Source organism: Oryctolagus cuniculus, chromosome 3 (genome assembly GCF_964237555.1).
Source record: "Oryctolagus cuniculus chromosome 3, mOryCun1.1, whole genome shotgun sequence".
Lineage (NCBI taxonomy): Eukaryota > Metazoa > Chordata > Mammalia > Lagomorpha > Leporidae > Oryctolagus > Oryctolagus cuniculus.
In genome coordinates this window covers 60,946,964-60,968,146 of record NC_091434.1, presented here as the reverse complement: position 1 = coordinate 60,968,146, position 21,183 = coordinate 60,946,964, and the positions used below count along the sequence as shown (strand labels likewise).

The window sequence follows — 21,183 nt, the reverse complement described above, 5'->3', positions numbered from 1 at the left end:
CTAGAGCATCTGCCTAAGAACCACTGCCGATGGTGATTCAGTGTCCTCAGGCCTCACAGGATGAGATAGTGCTGTGACTTATTTTTTTCAGTATCGTTGGAAAGTGCTTCACTCATATCATAGGCGTCCTCACCGGGTTTCCCAGTGGCTGGCCAAATGGTATTCTAGGATCCTCCTGTATACATGGTAGCCCAACTGCTAGAACATGTTGACTACAACTTGGTTAGATGATTTTATAAAGAGATCAGCAAAAACAAAACAAAACAAAACAAACAACAACAAAACACCTCACCTTTTCTTTCTGAAATCTCCTATAACAGCTCCATAAGATTAGCAGCCAAACTCAGGTACTGAAATTCTGGGGCAACAGAGCTGTGACATGCCCATGCCATTCTTACAGCTACTGAGCCTTCAGCTTTACCCATAATATAACTGATTAATTCTCTACCAGGTGCCTCTGCAACAATGAAGTACTCTAGCCAGTGGGCCAGGCACTGTAAGTGAAAAAGAATCCTGGGCCGGCGCCGCGGCTCACTAGGCTAATCCTCTGCCTGCTGCGCTGGCACACCGGGTTCTAGTCCCGGTTGGGGCACCGGATTCTGTCCTGGTTGCCCCTCTTCCAGGCCAGCTCTCTGCTGTGGCCCGGAAGTGCAGTGGAGGATGGCCCAGGTCTTTGGGCCCTGTACCCGCATGGGAGACCAGGAGAAGCACCTGGCTCCTGGCTTCGGACCAGCGCGGTGTGCTGGCCGCAGCGCGCTGGCCACGGCGCGCTGGCCACGGCAGCCACTGGAGGGTGAACCAACGGCAAAGGAAGACCTTTCTCTCTGTCTCTCTCTTCTCTCACTGAACACTCTGCCTATAAAAAAAAAAAAAAAAAAAAAAAAAAAAAAAAAAAAAAAAAAAAAAAAAAAAAAAAAAAAAAGAATCCTGTAAGTTTCTGTAAGTGGATCCAAATTAATGTTGTTGAAGCAGAACAGGTCGTCACAGATCAAAACCAGGAGGGTGGTCACCTCTCCATCACTGTCCCAATTCCTGAAACTGGATCACCTGGATCTGCGCCCCCTCTGCCAGAAATCCATAAAGATATATTTATGACTAAGAAATGCTGTTAGTATAGAGGTAAGGAGGGATAGTAGCATGAAATCTGGCAGTGGTGATGGTGAGAAATGGGTAAAGACTGACAAGGAACGTAGGTAGACATGACTCTGATGATGGATTGCATGGCAGATTGGCATGGGGAAAAAGAGGGATTGAAGACAACTCGAAGGCAGGTTGTGTGAATCCTCGCTGAATACTTCTCAAAAATCTCTCACTGTTGTTTTAAGAGCATTTTTTAATAAAAAGTTTAATTTTTTTTTTATTATTTTTTTTTTGACAGGCAGAGTGGATAGTGAGAGAGAGAGACAGAGAGAAAGGTCTTCCTTTTGCCGTTGGTTCACCCTCCAATGGCCGCCGCGGCCGGCGCGCTGCGGCCGGCACACCGCGCTGATCCGATGGCAGGAGCCAGGAGCCAGGTGCTTTTCCTGGTCTCCCATGGGGTGCAGGGCCCAAGCACCTGGGCCATCCTCCACTGCACTCCCTGGCCACAGCAGAGGGCTGGCCTGGAAGAGGGGCAACCGGGACAGAATCCGGCGCCCCGACCGGGACTAGAACCCGGTGTGCCGGCGCCGCTAGGCGGAGGATTAGCCTAGTGAGCTGCGGCGCCGGCCAAAAAGTTTAATTTTTTTTAATTAAGGACAGAGGGAGAAAGAGATACAGAGAGAGAGAATTCCCATCTCTTTTCAGTCCCCAAATGCCTACAACAGCTGGAACGGGGCTAGACTAAACTGGGAGCCTGGAACTCTATCTGGGTCTATCCAGTGGGTCCAAGGATGTAACTTTTTGGGCCATTACTTGTGCCCCATTCCCCAACAGTGTACACATTAGCAGGAAGCTTTGAACCCAGGACCTATGACATGGGTTAGGTGTGTCCATTACATTCAAAGTAATTCTTAAGTTGTATCTTTGATTAAAATACCAAAGTCTTAGATGAGAGAAAAGGGTACATTTAGCATACCTTATTAGTTCGATGATTCTATTTTAAGTAATACCACATGGGTTCTACTGGTGTTCTAGAATCTTACAGAAAGCCATAATGAATCAGGTGTTAGGAGGTGAAAACAAAAACTCTTTGATGATCATATGTCATTTGTTTAATAAAAGTTAGTGCAAGAAGTGAGACTCATGTTCTCATTCTCATTTAAGCTATGATAGTAACCAGCTCTGTTTTTTTTTTTTTACAGAAAAATACATAAACTATCTGAGCCTTGATTTCTTCAGTAGTATGAGTGTTGTCATCGCTACCTTATATATAGGCCATGTACTTCCTAATCCACTAACAAGTCTATAATCTACTAACAAGTCTATAGCAATAATACACTGGGTATTAGTCAAACCTATTTCTTTGGTCTATTCATTTTAGGATTGGTTAGTGTTAAGAATAGAGGGAATCAAATTCAGTTTTGCAGGCTTCAGTGTGAAATCCTAAATCCTTGCCATGAGTAAGAAATCTCCCTTTTCCTCATCTGTTCCGCTACAACTGGTACAGCTGACTTTTATTCCTCCTTAGTATTCAGGCTGCAGGAGGAAGAATGATCGTAAGGCCAATTGATTTCTAAGTATGACCGTGCTGTGGTTATGTTTCCTTTAAGTAGAAAATCAATATATTTTGGTTGAATGTCTCTCACAAGAAAGATACTGAGGGTGATGACACATATAAGACATAGTGCCGCTTTTGAGCTATTTATAATCTCTGTACAGGTAGAGATAAGCCAAAAGTGCATGAAAAATGATCGACAACATGAAATGCAATGAAGACAACAATGTCTGTAAGAATTCACATCCCAGGAATAATCACAATGAGCTAGTATGATTAGGAAAATATGCCTGGGGTGAGACTGAGTATATTTTCATGGATTTATCTAAGTGATAGGGAATGTCAGGGATTGAGGATAGGGAAGAGATAGCACAAAGAAGACAAAAACTGATAATGGGAAAATAAAAATAGTTATAAAGCTGCTATAATAGTAATTATAATTAAAAATTTAATTGTTGGGGCCTGTGATGTGGTGCAGTGGGTTAAAGCCCTAGTCTGCAGTGCCAGCATTCCATATGGGTGCCGGTTCGAGTCCCGGCTGCTCCACTTTCAATCCAGCTCTCTGCTATGGTCTAGGAAAGCAGTAGAAGACGGCCCAAGTCTTTGGGCCCCTGCACCCACGTGGGAGACCTGGAAGAAGCTCCTGGCTCCTGGCTTCGGATCAGCTCAGCTCTGGCTGTTGTGGCCATTGGGGGAGTGAATCAGCAGATGGAAGATCTCTCTCTCTCTTGCTCTACCTCTCTCTGTAACTCTTCTAAATAAATAACTAAAAAAAAATCTTAAAAAAACTTAACTTTTTGGTTATCAGGATTCATTTTCTACTCCTACCCTCATTGCCCTGACTATGGGTCCTACAGCACAGGATGTTAGCTAGAACACTAACTAGAGAATTTAGATGCTTATTAACATTTCCCCAAGTCATGAGAATCAGGCATTGCCATAAATGGGTTTCTCTCAGGGAGTAAAGCTTTCACAGAGTTTTGGCATCTCAAATTTCAATTCCTTCTGTGGAACAAAGATTGTTTCTCCTTTCAGTAAAAGTCATAGAAGTCACCCATATTCCTACAATAAGGAGTTGCAATCTTCAACCTTGGTCTGAGAGGTCTCTGATCTCAACGTTTTAAATTGTTGGGATCTTTGATATTCAAAAATGAAGAATCCTGGAAACACCACGTACAGTTGTAAAACTTTGGCTATTGTATCAAACTGAGTTCAAATCCTGATTCCACTCATCAGCCATGTGACTTTGGGCAAGTTACTAACTGCTCTGAGCATCATTTCCTTCACATAAAAAAATGATGCTTATGTTTTTGGGGATTGTATGAGATAGTCCATATAAAGCCCTTAACACAATGTTAAGCACTTAGAAATGGGTTACAAATGTTGATTATTATTCTTTAAAATTGTTTACTTAACATTAGGCAAAATTTTGGTGCCTCAAGGTACCAGATTCCTAAATCCTAAATGTGGATTATTTTTGGTTACTTTTTTTTTTTTAACCTGAAAGACCTTTGAAATAGTCTTAAGATTTGGAAATTCATAAAAAAATATATTCTATGATGGTGTTTCAAAAAGTATCTGGAGGGGTGGGTATTTGGTGTAGTAGCTAAGATGCTTCTTGGGAAGGCCACATCCCATATGAGTATGAGTCCCAGCTCCACTTCCACCTTTTGTTTTCTGTTAACATGCACCCTGGAAGGCAACAGGTGATGGATAGCTCAAGTGCCTGGTTCCTACCATTCATGTGGGAGACCCTGAATAAATTCCAGGCTCCAAGCTTCAGCTTGGCCCATTTGGAGAGTAAACAAATGGATGATAGATAGGGTAGATCAATCTCTCCCCCCTCCCTTTCTCTCAAATAAATGACAATAAATTGCAAGAAAATATTTTTTTTAAGCTTGTGGAAAATGGAATTAGAAGATAATTTGTAGAAAAATATTTTGACACCCATACATATAAGGGATCTTCCAAAAGCACACTGTAAATGCATATAATGAAGAAACTATGCATAGATTTCAAAATTTGTTTGCAGCTAAATAAAATTTTCTTTTAATTCCTATTCCCATGCATGTTTTGAAGTACCCTCTCATCTTATATAAAAGAAACACTACATAGTTACTCCAAGACATCCTTTTTAAGGGTCAGAAAATAACAACCAAGTGTCCCTCACTTCTCAGACCTCTTTGTAACTGATGTTACCCTAAACTGGTAATAGTGGGTGACATGTACTGACCACTTACAATGTGCCAGACATTGGACTGGTACTTTATAGGCAATATCTCACTTATGAGGTATTGTTATATTATCTTCATTATTGTATTAGCCACTTTTTTTTTTTTTTGGCAGATTAGGAAACTACTTAAAAAGGTTGTGCAAACAGCTTAGCCATAACCATGCTGGTAGCAAGTGCCAAGAATGAAGATAAGCCCAAGCAGTGTCAGTTCAAAGTCATCACAGCCCTTTGCTGTGCACAGCTATGTTATGACCGTAGCAGCTTGACATTCTTGCTGGAGGAGCAGGCTCATATGGGAGCATAGTATAAGGTTATCTAGGCCATTTGGGTCCAAATTATGGGTTCACATACAAAGGAACTCTAGAAAGTCTACCTTGATCACTCCTCAAAAAAATTAGTTAATCTGCTTGTGTGTTGCAGACTGTATCACTAGCAACAGTGTTTGCTGGTGTATTCAAATCAGACAGATGGTCAGGAAAGCACTTGGCATAGTTCTGAGGTCCACTGCAAACACTGCACAGACAATAGCTGTTTCCCTTATTATCTGTGGAAGTATTGTTAGCTGATCTCCACTTAAGAGACTCATCAGATTAACAAATGCTCTCCTATTGAGTTTGCAAAAACATTTGGACTGATACTCATGAGTGGCGATGGCTGTGACAGTGCAGGTCAACTCTCACTAGGCAACCTGATGTGTTGTTTGCTTACCAAAAGTTAATTATGCTTATTCTCAAACCCTTTGGTCAGCTATTTGCATCATATAATGTAAATGAATTGTTTATGTGAACCCATCAAACATGAATGTGGAAAGAATGAGATATTTCTACATAAAATTAGTTGAAAGTTTTGGATATGCTTGATAAAGGCAAGTTGTGAGAAAATCATGTCAAATTCATTATGGGCAAGAAAATGTAAAAGATAAAATTTTTTAAAAATTAATTTATTTGAAAGAGTTACAGAGAGAGGGACACAGAGAGAGAGAGAGAGAGACAGAGAGAGAAAGAAAGAGAGAGAGTTCTTCTATCCACTGGTTCACACCTCAGATGGCCACAAAGGCCACAGGTGGGCCACATTGAAGCCAGGAGCCAGGAGCTTCATTCAGATTTGCCACATTGGTGCCAGGGGCCCAAACACATGGGCCGTCATCTTCCCAGGCAATTAGTAGGGAGCTGGATTGGAAGTGGCACAGCCAGGACAGGAACGGGTGCCCATATAGGTGGCTTTCCCTCCTATGCTAAAACACTGACCCCAAAAAGTAAAGTCCTTATAAAAATCTAGAAATATTCTGCACTCAGATTTCTTCCCAAGAGGTTTGTAATTTTTGCTTCACAATGAAGTTCCACTGTATTGTGGATGTTTGTAGTGATATGGAATTTCAATAAATATGGAGTTAATCTCATCCTCCCAGAAAAAAAGGGAAAGAATAATTTAGCATGTAGCTGACCTAATAAATACAAGGTAAGCTCGAAAAGTTTGTGGAAAATGTAACTAGAAGGGAAGCTTATTTTGGAGCAGAAATTTTGAAATCCGTCCATAATTTATCATAGTATGCATTTTCCTTTAACTTTTTTAAAGTAGCCCCGTAAGAGCATATTTATAGCACTTTTTGTTGCTCTTGCATAGCTAAAAATGTTAAACTGTACCTCTTAAATATCTCTTTATTTGCAAAAACAGGAAATGAGGGATGAAATAGTGTGCTTTTATTCATGGTGGTGACCTTTTTGTAAAGTGTCTCAGTCAGCTCCTGAAGGGAGATGAGGGCCCTGTGGTTGACAGAGACTTCTATTTAATGCAAGGTTTCAAATTTAGAACTTTTCTGGTTTAGAAACTATAAATTATTTATGCAGTATCAAGCTTTAAAAACCCTGTTTATGACAGGTTGGGATTTTGCCAATCTCCGTTGAAACAGTCTAAATAATTTATCTTGTGTTCCTTCAATGTACAATACATTCTGAAGCCCAAGAAATGTTAAGCAAAAAAAATTTTTCCGTTCTCTGCTATGTTGAGGTCAGGAAGGTTAAGCTCTCAGACATTCTCTGAACACTTCCTCGTCCTTGTCTTCTCCCAGTGTGCTGGGTTTCTTTTCTCACTTTCATATTGTGCCTTTTCTTTCATGACATTTTCACTTTATTGAACTCCTTTTTAGAATCCTTTATATCCTATTAATTATCTCTACTAGATTTCCATACATTGCAACTTCAGTTTTAAATAAAACAGTATCTTTGCAAATAAAAATTTCAATTATTTCTAGATCCCAATGCCTTCAAGGAGCATGAACACCAAATAACTCATTTGACTTTACTGCAGTGTGAGTCTTTAACAATGAAGGTCAAAACTGTTCACAATTTAGTTAAACAGCTAAAATTTTGACATTTGTTTGAAATTTGGTTTCAATATATTAACTTCAGGGTTTTGCAAACAGGGATGGTTTTATTCACTTGGAACTACCAGAATCTAGTAAGTGTAGAATTTCTATTAATTTTGAAAATAGAGAGGTTTTAAAAAAGGAAGGGCATATAAACAATATTTAAGTTCTATGAATTTTAAAAGCCTCATTTCATTAAGAAATCGCAGAATGAAAAGAAGGAACAGTAAACACATTAATACAGACATAACCCACTTAACAGAGTGTATATATGAAACCACAAATAAGATTTACTCTTTTTTGTCATCCATTCAGCTAGTTGAGATACTACTCCCATTTTAAAATATTTATTTATTTATTTGAAAGGGAGAGAGAGAAGTATTTGTCTTCTGCTGGTTCACTCCTCAAATACCTGAGAGGGCCAGGGCTGGGCCAGGCCAAAGCTGGGAGCTGAGAACGCCGTCTGGGCTTCCCATATGGGTGATGGGGATTCCGTTACTTGAGCCATCATCTGCTGCCTCCAAGGGAACACGTTAACAGGTAGCTGGTATCTGGAACAGAGCTGGAACTGGAAGCCAGGCACTCTGATATGAGATGCGGGTGTACCAGTCAACATCCATACTTAGTCAATACTCCTATTTTAAAACTTTGGAATTCACTCAGTTCTCTCTTGGTAAATGTGACTGGGTGGTGGGCTGGTGGTGACATGTGAATCAGCTGTGACCAGTCAGAGCCCCACGTTTTCCTGTCCTAGTGACTGGTTCAGGGAGTCTCAGGTGATGCCATTAGAGCCAATGAGACATCCCAGTACTTTCTGGAGACTTTCGGGAGAGGAAGGGTTGTAAAGGGAGCTTTGGGGAAGTGGAGATTATATCCATTGAAGAAGTGGATGGAATTCTCTTGCTTCAAAGGAGGTGTCTGTCTATAGAGGGACCAGGGTTGAGCGCAGTTATCAACAAGAGATGTTGACTGAAGAGGCCTGTGGACTTTTTGGAGTTCACACATGGACTCCTGATTATTGGCCTTTGTGCCATGGTGAGAAAATAGGTCAATTTTTTTCATTTCTTGGATTTTCTTGAAGTTTTCTATCATGACAAATTTTAGAGATTTTTGAGGATGCTTGGAAATAGTGCCTATTTATTCTCTTTCTATCGGACACAGAATCCTTAATAAATTATTAAGATGCAAATTTAATAATTTATAAATATCTGTAAATTCTGTCATTTTCCTTGAACTTATAAAAATAGTTGCCTATTATGATCATCAGTAATAATGATTCACAACTGTTAAGAACTTATTGATTTATCCTTTATAAAAATAAATAGAACATTAACATCTGTGAAGCTTTGACTCATATTAATAAAATAACTGGCTCTCTTTTCTTTTTATTTCTACTCTATCTTGCCATTTTAGAAATGTTGCTAGCGGCCGGTGCCACGGCTCAATAGGCTAATCCTCTGCCTGCAGCGCCAGCACCCCGGGTTCTAGTACTGGTTGGGGCGCCGGATTCTGTCCCGGTTGCTCCTCTTCCAGTCCAGCTCTCTGCTGTGGCCCGGGAAGGCAGTGGAGGATGGCCCAAGTTCTTGGGCCCTGCACCCGCGTGGGAGACCAGGAGAAGCACCTGGCTCCTGGCTTCGGATCAGCACGGTGCACCGGCTGCAGTGGCCATTGGGTGGTGAACCAATGGAAAAGGGAAGACCTTTCTCTCTGTCTCTCTCACTGTCCACTCTGCCTGTCAAAAAAAAAAAAAAAAAAAAGTTGTTAGCCACATACAGCTGACATATGTTTGGAATTGAATGGAATTTGTTTGAATGACTTTTACCTGAGGGATTTAACCCATTTTTCTCCTGAAATAACCAGCATGTTTGATTTCCCTTTTCTTATTTTTATGTTTCTGTTGGCTCCATTTTCTTTTTAAAATGTTTTACTCTCTTTAAGAAGACAGGGGTTGTATTTTGTTTTATTTTCTCACTTTACTGTAGTCATTAAGTGTTAAAAAAAAGACTTTACCTTCTAGGTCTTCCTAGGTCATAGGCTGCCTCAGAATTAAGTGGATTAAAACAACAAATGTCCTTTCAATTCCGAATCAGAGGGCCAGCCATTGCAGGGTGAGTTTCTGTGGCTCAGTTGGGATTTCTTATACCCTGAGTAGGGCAGTTCTGTGTTTAGGACCTGGCTAGCTGTCAGCTGTGGTGGCAGAGGGACGACTGGCCCTCTGTCCCTGAGCAGGTTTACACTCAGAATTAAGAAAGAAAAGATAGCAAGGGGTTGGAGCCCCGGGTCACGGAGAACGATTTATAGAGAAGCCACATCCAGGGATCACGGCTGAGCCTTAGTGAGGACCACTTCCTACCTCTGAGCAGGGCATGGCTCTCTGGCATGGCTGGGTTTGAGTATCTGTGGGTCATGAAGGTTAGGTGCCTTCTTTACTTTCTGCATGGGACTGTCGTGGGCATCTTGCTGTCTCACTATTGTGAGGCTTGTTATATGGGAAACTGATAACTTGTCCTTTGGGTCAAAGGTCTCCATCTCAAAAGGAGTTGCACCCAGATCAGATGTAAACCACAAGATTCAGAACGATGAGAATAAAGCTGTGATTAGATTAGGCTTCCAGTTGTCTCAAGAGGAGGGAAATACATCTTGCCTGAGAGAGGATGTGACTAATTATGGCCAGATGTCAGTCTGAGCTATTTTGTTTGCAATACAGGTCTCAGTTATTCCCCTCCCTTCTTCATGCCCCCTGCAATGTAATTTTGCAGGATTTCCCATCAAGGGTTAGAATTAGTTTTTCCCCCAAGTCAAAAATCTGGGCTGGCTTTGTGATTTGCTTTGACCAGCCAAGTGGAATGAGAGTAAAACCATATGCTAGGGACCTAACTCAAGAGGCCTTGCAGGCTTATTGCTCTCTTAGGAACCTCCCTCACTGCCTTGTGAAAAAGCCTAGGCTATTGTGTTGGAACATGGGAGGCACATGGAGCATGTGTCCCAGCAGAGGCCACCCCAAGCTAGTTAGCTCCCCAGCCTGCATTGGCAGCACTTCTCAGGTGCATCGTTGAGTCCAGCTGAGAATAGAACAAGTGGCCAGCTGGGCACAATTGACATTTCTTACCCACAGAACCCTGAGCTAGCACAGTGGTCGCTAATTTACTCCAGTAGCCTTTGGGGGTGGTGTGTTACATAGTGAAAGTGAACTCATGAACTTTCTTGTTAGGCTCCCTCACTATCTCCAAAAACTTTCCAGAATGTAGTGTCTTCATCGAATTCAACACAATTAAATCACTTTTAAATGTTTTTGAGGAAAAATGTATACAAAGTTACTTTTAATGTCAGATTAATGTCATTTTTAAGATTTCATTCCAAATATTTAGCTGCTTTCTGGGTTTCCCCTATAGTCTCTTTGTATCCCTTTTTTAAATAAATATGTTTATTTCTCATTCAATTAGATACTGTATCTTTGAAAATCTTTTAAAGAGAAGAGTTAGTGGGTTAATGATTTTTATAGCCCTTTTGTGTCTGAGGATGTCTTTCAGGGCTTTTTCAGACAGCATCTTTGGAATATAACCACTTTTCTTCAAAACTCTGTGGCTGTTGGTTCATTCTTTTAGAGGCTCATGAGTTGGACAAGAATACATTTTATTTATTTACTTTAAGATTTAGTTATTTATTTGAAAGAGTTACGAGAGAGGGGGAGAGACAGAGAGAGAGAGAGAGGTCTTCCAACCACTAGGTCGCACTCCAGATGGCTGCAGTGGCCAGGCTGAAGCCAGGAGCTTCATCTGGGTTGCCTGTGTGAGTGCAGGCACCCAAGCACTTGGGTCATCTTCTGCTTTTCCCAGGTTGTTAGCAGGGAGCTGGATCTGAACTGGAGGAGTCGGCATTGAACTGGTGCCTGATTGGGATGCCAGCATCACAGGTGTCAGCTTAACCTGCTACGTCACAATGCTGGCAAACATTTTATTTTTGAAGAACATCAATTTCATATGTTGTGGGGAGCAACTCGGACTAGACTGTTACTGGAATTAAGACTTATTCTATGCATCTGCTCTCCCACAATATGGCGTTGAGAAGGGAGTGACAACTTCTACGCAGCTGCCTCTTGCCAACTTGAGTGATGACCTGCAGGAGCTGATCCTGCTCCTGATTGGAGAGCAGCATACTCGGCGTGTGGGTAGCAGAGTTGGGATTGGTGGAAGAGGACTATAAAGGAGGAGAGAGACAACATGCACCAGGAACATCTATCTGAAGGAACACCTGAGCAGCCCCCGAGAGAGCCGGCCGGCGGTGTGCCGCTCCCCTGCAGAAGTGGGGAAAGTGGCAGGGGGAACCGCCCTTCCACGGAGGTGGAAGGGACGGTAGCCAACCTGGGAAGGACCAGTAGCCAACCCGGGAAGGGCCGAGCAGACAAAAGAACAGCGCAGGGTCCTGTGTCGTTCCTCCACGAAGACGGGGAGCGACAATATGTTACTCCTGAATGTGTATAGGTTGTCCTTCCTTCTCCTGAAATAATGTTAGATGATTTATAAATACAGATCTCTTAGTCATCAATATTGCTTGCAACATACTGAGCCCTTTTGTCTAAAATCTTAGATCATTTTTTTAATACAGGAAATTTTTCTTCTCTTTATTGTGGTTTTGTATATTCTCACTACTTATACATAATTATTTTCCTCCTTTTCTTCCTTCTTTCCTTCTCCATCCCTGCCTGCCTTATTCTTTCCTTCCCTTCCTCCTTCCTAAATCAAAAAATTTATTACACACCCACCCACCCCCCCCCACACACACATACACACACATAGCTTGCATCAACTGGTTCACTTCCTGAATATACAGAATGCATTAGGCTGGGCTAAGCCAGAGCCAGGAACTGGTCACCCTATCCAGGTCTCCCTTGTTGGTAGCAAGGGCCCAAATACTTGAGCCACCATGGGTGCCTCCCAGGGTCTGCATTAACAAGAAGCTAGAATTGGGAGAAAAGGCAGGAGTTGAACCCAGGCATTATAAACGGGTTGCAGGCATCCCAAGCAGCATTTTAACCATTAGGCCAAATGCCTACCTCTACCTGTCTTTATGTCTCTCATTCTCTTCTCTCTCTCTCACTCCCTTTCTTTCCTTCTTGTCTAAAAAAATTTTGTTCTATATATCTGATATACATCATATGTATTTATGGTGTACAACATGATATTTTGCAATGCATATACACTGTGGAAAGGCTAGGTCAAGCTCTTTGGCTTGTATGATACCTTACATGCTTATCTCTTCTTTTGTGGTGAGAATACTTAAATGTATACTCTTTCCATAAGTAAGGATATTACACATTGTTACTAACTAGTCACCATGATGTATGGCAGACCTCTTGAACTCATTCCTCCTATATAACCAAAGTTTTGGTATGATCAGCATCTCCACAACCTCTTCCTGACCCTCATTTCCTCTGTTACTATGAGTTTCACTTTTTTAGGATCCCTGTATAAGTGAGAGCAGACAGTAGCACATATCTTTGTAAGTTGCATTGTTTTGTCTCTCAACTCGACATTCATGATTTCCCAACTTTCGCACACATTCCTCTCATTCTCAGCATCTATGGTTTTTCCCCTAAATCTGTAACCCAACTTCTTGTTTGTTGTCTGACAGTCTGTGGGTTAGGAATGCAGGCATAGTGTAGCTAAGTCCTCCATTCCGGGGTTTCTCAGGAGGTTGTAATCCAGGTGTCGACCAGAGCTGCCCCTCTTATATGAACTCTCAGCTGGAGGAAGATCTGCTTCCAAGGTCACTCCCCTGATTGTTGGCAGGAGTCAGTTTCTTAAACTCACAACATGATAGCTGTCTTTCCTCAGAGCAAATCAAAGTGCAATTGAGTGGGTGCCTCAGATGAAACCAAAGTCTCTTAGTGACCCAATCGAGAACTTAGCTCCACACATTTGTTGTGTTCTGTTTTTTAGAAGCCAGTCACTAAGTCCAGCCCGTGGTCAAGGGGAAGAGATTACACAAATATTATAGTAGTAGAAGGCAGGGATCACTGGGGCTGTTTTAGAGGCTGTCTACCACAGAAATTTTGCTCTGTCACACAGTGTTTTCTCTGCTTGCCATAGTTAGTCAGATGAAATTGAATTTCTAGGTTTTTCTTTGACTATCATTAGGACTTAAGTAACAGTCACCAAGCTTGATTTTGTAGTCCATCACCCTAAAACAGCTTCTCTTTCCTCTATGATAACTGTTGCGGATAAAATGGGGCTCTCATACTTTTATCAAATCTCTTTCCTTGTCCCCGTCTCCCAGACTGTCAGTGATAAATCACGTGGTAATTCTAAAACTTAAATTATTCCTTCTGTGTCTTGTGGATGGGTTGATTCTGTGAAATAAAAAATCAGCAGGGATTACTATACAATGAATATATGAATATTATTCACTGAATAAACTACTCTGGGAAATGTTACCATTTCTTTGGTAATTTCCACTCCTCGCTAATCTCTTTTCTTTCTCTCTTCTTCCATTCTCTCTTATTTGGGGATTGGAGCTCCTGAGATTCTTTTATAACTCCCAACGTCTCTGATTTTCCATTTTTTTTTTGGTTTCTTATTTTGGGAGATTTTTTCCCAACTTCATCATCCAACCCTTGAGCAATACATTTTCATTTCTACCAATTTATAATATTGGATAGATTAGAAAATGCAAACCTATTCAGTTCTCAGGGTTTTTCAGTTTAATAAAATGATGAAAGTGCAGAAAAAAGTACATACTTTCTGTCATGCTTTTTTATGTGTTTGAATAATTCCATCAATACTTAAGGTTCCAAGCTCACTTTTGTGTCCCACAGGAGTAATACAGAGGCTTAGAGATTTTCTCTGTGTGCTTTTGTTTGCACAACCACCTTTGCACAGATTATCACCTTCACACTAATAACACTGAATCAATCCATAACTTTTGCCGTTACCTTATATTCTGGTTCTATTCTGATTCTGTCAACCTACAGTATATTTCCCGTACTTAATGGTCATTATCTGTTCACAGCAAAAGTGCAGCACTGGTGGAGATGGATGTCCTTTCCATTCATATTCTCTCTCTCTCTCTCTCTTTTAATAAGTAAAAAGCAAAAAAGACCCTAGTTTAGTGGGAATATAGACAATGACTATAAACTATAATTGAATGGAAAAGTGACCATTTCACCCATATATGATTCTTTTTTTTTGTCAATTAGTTATTCATAATTTCTTTTAATGAATGGAACCAATGACAATGTAACATCTAAATATTTCCTGTGTGGTTACAAGATAAGTTCGTTTAGACTTTAAGCCATTTCTTCTCAACAGCTTATACACAGGAATAATTTTATGCAGATTGTAGTGCATATAATTATACATTTTTTTTATTCCATTAGTTACCACAAATCAGTATTTGTGTTTTGGGGACTGGTTTATTTCCCTAAGTATAATGGTTTCCAGTTGCATCCATTTTGTTTTGAAAGACAGGATATCCTATTTTATGAATGAATAATATTCCATCATGTATATACATACATGTTCTTTATCCAGTCATTGGTTGATGGGTATCTAGGTTGATTCCATATCTTAGCTATTGTTCCTTTTCAGTCTTGGTCCATCCCATCCTACCATTGGCTGAGGTATTTAATTCTGCTGCTATCCTTGATTCTCAGCGTCAATTCTTAGTTTGTTGTGATGTCTTTGGTCCCACTACAGTGTGGGAAGTGAGGATCAATGTCACCTTCTATTGCCATAATTATCATTACCATATCTGATACCTCCTTGAGCTACCAACTCTCTTAAATAACTTCTGTTGCTCAAGGACCCTCTGCAGAGTTGTCGAAACTGTGTCCCTGAGCTATCATGAGCCTGATAGAAAAAGGAATGCACTCTACCCTTAGATATCTACAGGCAATGGAGGGCTGTACATCTTCCTGGCTCTTTTTGATTGACAAAGTTTAGGAATGTGAGAGAAACAGAGGAATGCGGCCGGACAGTGTCTGAATTCCTTATTAGGGTGTCTAAGCTTTCTTCTTTCTTACTTCCTATCTTCTTCTCCAGGTAGGGTTTGCATGGAAGGAGGGCAGGAAAAAGCTCTTAAAATTTTTCCGTATGATCCTTTGTTTTATGTACAATGTTGCTTTATAATTTCTTTTACTATTAATAACATTTTAAAGCAAAGGGTTTGGTGCCCTATCCCTTTTAGACATCTGAAATGGAGCGAATCTTGACTCATGTCACCCAGCCCAAAAGAAGGTAGGTCAGGGAGTTAATGTTCTCACACATGGGGAGATACACATCAGTTAATCCTTTCTATCACCTACTAAGTTTGGACTTAGCTTTAATTCCATCCTTGTTTTAGATTCCGTGTCCAAGATCCAAGGCCTCTCTTTTCTTTGAAAACCTCTTCTTATTTATAGTTTCCTTTCAACTGTAACAGCTACTGCCCTAGTAAAGACCGTATCAAATACTAGGATTACTGAAATGGCCTCTTGGCAGAACTTCTTGATTCTAGTCTCTTGTCATTTTGAATCTGTCTCATATTGTTGCCAGCATACTTTTCTTTAAACACCCCTTTTATCATTTTACTTTTCTATTTTAAAAAAAATCTACAGCATTTGCCCACTGGGTCAAGTTAAAGAGTTTTGCTTGACATCTTGGCTGACTGTAATAGGAATTCACATTATCTATAAACCCTTATTTTTCACATGTCTCAGTGAGACATTTTCAAATTGGTTTATTTATTTTTCTTATTCGTCATACTAACTTTTTGCCTTCAAATCGATGCCACATTTCTTGCCAGTAACGTCAGCCCCTTTTATTTCTTGTTATCCTGTTCTAGCCATCTCTCAGGACCCAGGTCAAGCCTTACCCCCTTCCCAGTGCCTCTTGCTAGTGAAGGTAATTCACATAGATCCCTCTTGCCTTGGATCAGTGGCTTCCAAACTTCCATGAAGATTAGAATCACCTGAAGGCGAGGGAGGCTTTAAACCATTCTAACGCCCATGTTGCATCCTGTGCCAAGTAAGTTGAAAAGCCTAGGGGTGGGGGCCAGGCTTCAGTATATGTTGAATCCTGCAGGCAATTCCAATGTGCAGCACAGTGTGGGAACCACTGCTTTTGCATATTTGAGTGCTTATCAGCTGTGCCGTTACTTTGCACTTCACTGTATTTGGTCTAGTATTGGTGTCTGTTTCTTCTCAGCTATTATCTAGAGGGTAATATGCCAATGCAAAGCAAACAAGATTCCTGCTGATTGAAGTAGCAACAGTTGATTTCTACTGATTCCCTTTCCCAGCTGCTGGTGCGATCTGGTTTTTACTCACAGTGCTTCTGAGACTAAAGGTGTCACATGTCTTTCCCCCAAGTGCTTTTCCAAATCTCTGCACCCAAACTGGGTGTCTTACAACTTAGTTCTATTCTGACATTAACTACCCAGAGTTATCACAGACACACAGATGAAGGGCTCAGTCCTGCAATAGCCCCTTTAGTTGCCAACAGCAAATCCAAGCCTCGTATATTTCTGTCCAACCAGCTAGAAATCAGGAATTTCCATGATTTTTTCACATTCATTTTCACATTCAATAATTTTCTTTTTCTAAGATTTATTTTTATTTACTTGAAAGGCAGAGTTACAGATAGAGAGAGAGAGCGAGAGAGAGAATAAGCTTCCATCCACTGGTTCACTCTCCAAATGGCTACAATGACCGGGGCTGGACCAGACCGAAGCCAGGAACCAGGAGCCTCTTCTGAGTCTCCCACATGGGTGCAGGGGCCCAAGCACTTGGGGCATCCAATGCTGCTTTCCCAGGTGCATTAATAGGGAGCTGGATGGGGAAACGGAGCAGCCAGACTCAAACCAGCATCTATATGGGATGCTGGCACTGCAGGTGAAGGCTTTAACCTGCTACACCCCAGCACCAGCCCCATCAATAATTTTCTAGAATGGTCCACAGAACTCAGGACACAGATGAATAGCAAAATGGAAAAGATGCATAGGGCCAGCTGGGGTGGGGGTAGGGGATAGACAGAGCTCCTATGCCCTCTCTGGGCATGCAGCTGCCCCTACACTTGCATGTATTCAACGATCTACAAGCTCTCTGAGCCAAATTTTTTTATGGAGGTGCCATTATGTAGGCATCCCTCAGTCTCTAGCCCTTCTCCCCTCTGCTGAGGTCAAGAGTGAACTACCCATATCTATTTTCATGATATGTTCCTGTGACAACCAGCTCCCATTCAGAGTCATCTCATTAGCATAAACTCAGACATGCTTGAAAGGGGCTTATGATGAATAATAAAAGATGTTCTCACTTCTATCACTCCGGAAATTCCAAGGATTTTAGAAACTGTCAGGAACTGGGGATGAAAACCAAATGTGCATTTCTTTTTCTGTAGTTTTTAATTTAGGGAGAAAGGATTAGGAAATTATTTAGTTGAAAGGAAGAAGGAAGGAATTAAGCAAGTTAGTTATTTTTAAAAGACACATTTATTTATTTGAAAGCCAAAGTTACAGAGAGAAGGAGAAATAGAGGGAGAAAGGGTGAGAGATCTTTCATAGAGAGATCTTCCATCCTTTGATTCACTCCTCAAGCAGCCACAATGGCCACGGCTGGGCCAGGACAAAGCTAGGGCCAGGAACTTTATCTGGGTCTCCCTTATGGGTTCAGGGGACCAAGCACTTAGGTTAATCTGTTGCCTTCCCTGGTGCATTAGCAAGGAGCTGGATTGGAAGTGGAGCAGTTGGGACTTGAACCAGCAACCATGCTGGATGCTGACATCACAGGTGGTGCCTTAACTTGCTGTGCCACAACGCCAGCCCCAAATGGCCCCAAATATGTATTTCTTATTACATCACCACATCACAACCCCTTTTACCTGTCTGTTCACCTCCTGCAGCCTTGGCATGGTTTTGAGTCCAACGCCAGCACCTGCAAATACTCTTTGGCTCATCTCAGACTCCTTGTCTAATGACAGTGTGTGTGTGGGAGCATGAAAGCCCTGCTCCTTTACTTCTGGTGTTGAAGTGGGTAGGCATACAGGTTAAAATCGATCAGGTTTGTGAGCTGGAAGATCACTTCTTCGCCACACCCCTGTGTGTCCTCATCCCCCTACCTGGCCAGACCTGGGTGCCCACCAGCCAATCAGGTTAATTGACCACTCCCCTTTGGAAGTGGGTTAAAAGCCTGGGGCACAGTGTGTCCAGCCCTGCTCTTCTTCCCTGGCCTCTTGCCAGGAGGGGGCTTGCTGTAGCCCCGCGCCTCCAGGGCGCATGGCCTCTGGGCCATGTGCTCTAGGCTTCCTGGCCCAGATACGGGCCTAGATGCTCATCCATGTGGCTGGTTCCTGGTGCTTGTTATGAACCCCTATTCACCTCTCTCTTAAATAAAGCTCTCACTCTCCTATGCCTCTTTCTCACTAAATAAAAACTTAAAATGTATCATGCTGCCTCATTTATCTGTGCCGGTATTTAGAATTCTTCTCTAAATATTAGGCAAGAACTCTCTTGGGCTTATTAATATTGGGGATTTAGTAATAAGCCCGTGGTGAAATCGTAAGGCACCCCAAATTCCGGTAGCACTTGTGGCACCCCGGATAGCATTTCTAGGGAACTTTAAGGGGCCACGTTTCAGTATAAATTTTAGGGGGTCTTTTCCGATTTCAGTGTTGACAGATTTATTGCAGGAAATTGATGGTCCCTGCAGACCCCCTGTGGGGCTTAGTCTGGAATACACCCTTGCTTTCTGTTTGGCATTTCCCACTTTCTTATTAATCTCTCCTGAGAGTAATTTTATACAACAGTTCTTTATGCTCAGATTCAGTTTACCTGGCTTAAGTTGTCTAGTCTGCTGTGGTCTGAAAATAACAGTCCAGCCACAGAGAAAGAGAGGTAGAGAGGAAGAGGGGACAGACAGGTATCGCATTATAGCTTATTATTACAGTTGATCTATTTTATTGGTTATTGTTGTTAATCTCTTACTATTCTCAATTTGAAAATTAAATTTTATTGCTCTATGTGTATAGGAAAAAACAGCATACATAGGGCTGGAGACTATCTGGTTTTAGGTAGCCACAGGTAAGTGGTGACAGCTGCAAATTACTTGCTCATGAATTCTCATCTCAGAGTCTGCCTCTCGGGAATCCAACCTACGATCTTATCTCTCCTTCAAAGCATAGTCCTGAGCACATATAAAATTCAATGAAGATTTATTAGTACAGGGTTTCTTGATATAAGGAGAAACAGAATTTAATAAAACTTTAGTTGAAGGTACTGAAATATAATATATGCAGGAGTTCTCTCTAGAATTACATGTAGTTTCTTAAATGTAATTTAAAAATCCTGAACATATTGAAGTCTCACCTGAAGCAGAAAAAAACAGGCTAGATAAAATTTTATCAGCAATATTTATAAAAATATCTGAGACTTGGTCTGGTACCAGGCAGAGGAGCATCAAGGCAGTTGTTGTACCACAGTTGGGCAACAGTATGGGAAACCCTGCATTTAATCTCACGTGACAGGATGTTGAGAGAGACTTTTCCTCTTGACTTGAAAATGCTGCCTATATCACAAAGACAGACCACAGAAACAGGTGCCAAGTGATGGTAGGGTTCTATCATTCCATGTCAAGGTTTAATCTGGTGATCTAGGTCACGAAAGAATGAATCGGCCAAGCCAGCTCTTCTGTCCAAGACTGGAGAGCTGCCCAAGGCCTGCTCACTCTCACCTCTTCCTCAAGCATTGGCTCTGCCAGGTGCACGGGTAAGTGTGCTAGGTTCTCTAACTCAATCGGCTGCCTGCTGCTTTGGGCCAAGAGGAGACATTAAGAGGAGCCTGGAGAGCACCCAAGGAAGGGTGTTTCTAATGAGACACTATGCCTTAGATGATGGTAACTCCATCTTTTCTGCAGCTGCAGTTCCCATGCCTCCTAACAAGGCCTGCCTGTGGTCCAGTCATGGATCCTGGATCTGTGAGTCTCTCCGGGTTAAGGTGGCAGTGGGTGCCTCTTGTCATCAACCTGAGGCTTCTCTTTTCCACTTGGACCCTGAATAATATAATTAAGTAGATTTGGGCTAGAGGAGGACAGACTCTGGAGGGATGCTTGAGAAGAGAACGGAGCCCCAGATGCTCTGTGTGTGTTGTTCAGGGAGTGAAACTGCTAATGTCCTGCACCCATGAGACTGGAGAAGGAGCTGAAGGAAGGAGTCAGGATCTCACTTCCCTGCTGGAATTGTGTTAGTCAGCTCTTGTCTGAGTCAGGGAGAAGGCAAGCAAGTGTGGAACAGAAACTTCCCCACACTTGGCATGACAAGGGTATGTAAGTTGCCCCATAGGCTTAGTGATGTGGAAAGGTTAGTGGAACTTGGGTCGTCTCAGCAGTATTTGTACCCAGGAATCCTGTGGGCTGGCTGTGAGGGCCCCACTGGAGAGACACTGGTGGAGGAGGTGGAGGAGGGGTGGAAGACACTGCCAGAGTTGGTCTTCATGCCAGAGGGACGTTTCAGGGCCCTAAGAATTTACACAGGACCCCCCATCTCTTGCCTGCCATCCCTTGACATAATCAGCATTTAGTCACTGATTGATGTTACAGAGATAAGCAGCATCAACCAATAGAGAATTCCACAACAAAAAGAAATAGGGTAGAGAGAACTTGTTTATTCCTTCTGCCCTAATCCCAGCTCAACTCAACTCAAACTAGGTCTTGATAAGAGTGGGGAGAGAGATATTGTGCAACGAGGCGGGCTTCCTGATGCTGGAGTCTGTGAAGGGGCAGGCTGGGCCCCCTGGGTCATGTGTTTCACAAGCCTGGGGTAGATAAACTTAGATGATTTGTGTGAACCATGAGAATGATCTATGGGATCTGCCTGAGAGATCCTTCAGAGGCAGAAGTCAACCAACCACATCATTGGAAAAATAAAATTGCTTTTTGTTAATATTTCCTTGAGTTTAAACTATTCTACAAAACACTTATCCTTA

General features: G+C 41.8%; 1 pseudogene; it reads right to left on the bottom strand.

Moving 5' to 3' along the window:
- The window catches only part of LOC138848866 (N-alpha-acetyltransferase 20-like), a 124,833-nt pseudogene continuing 103,650 nt past the window's right edge, over positions 1–21,183 (bottom strand).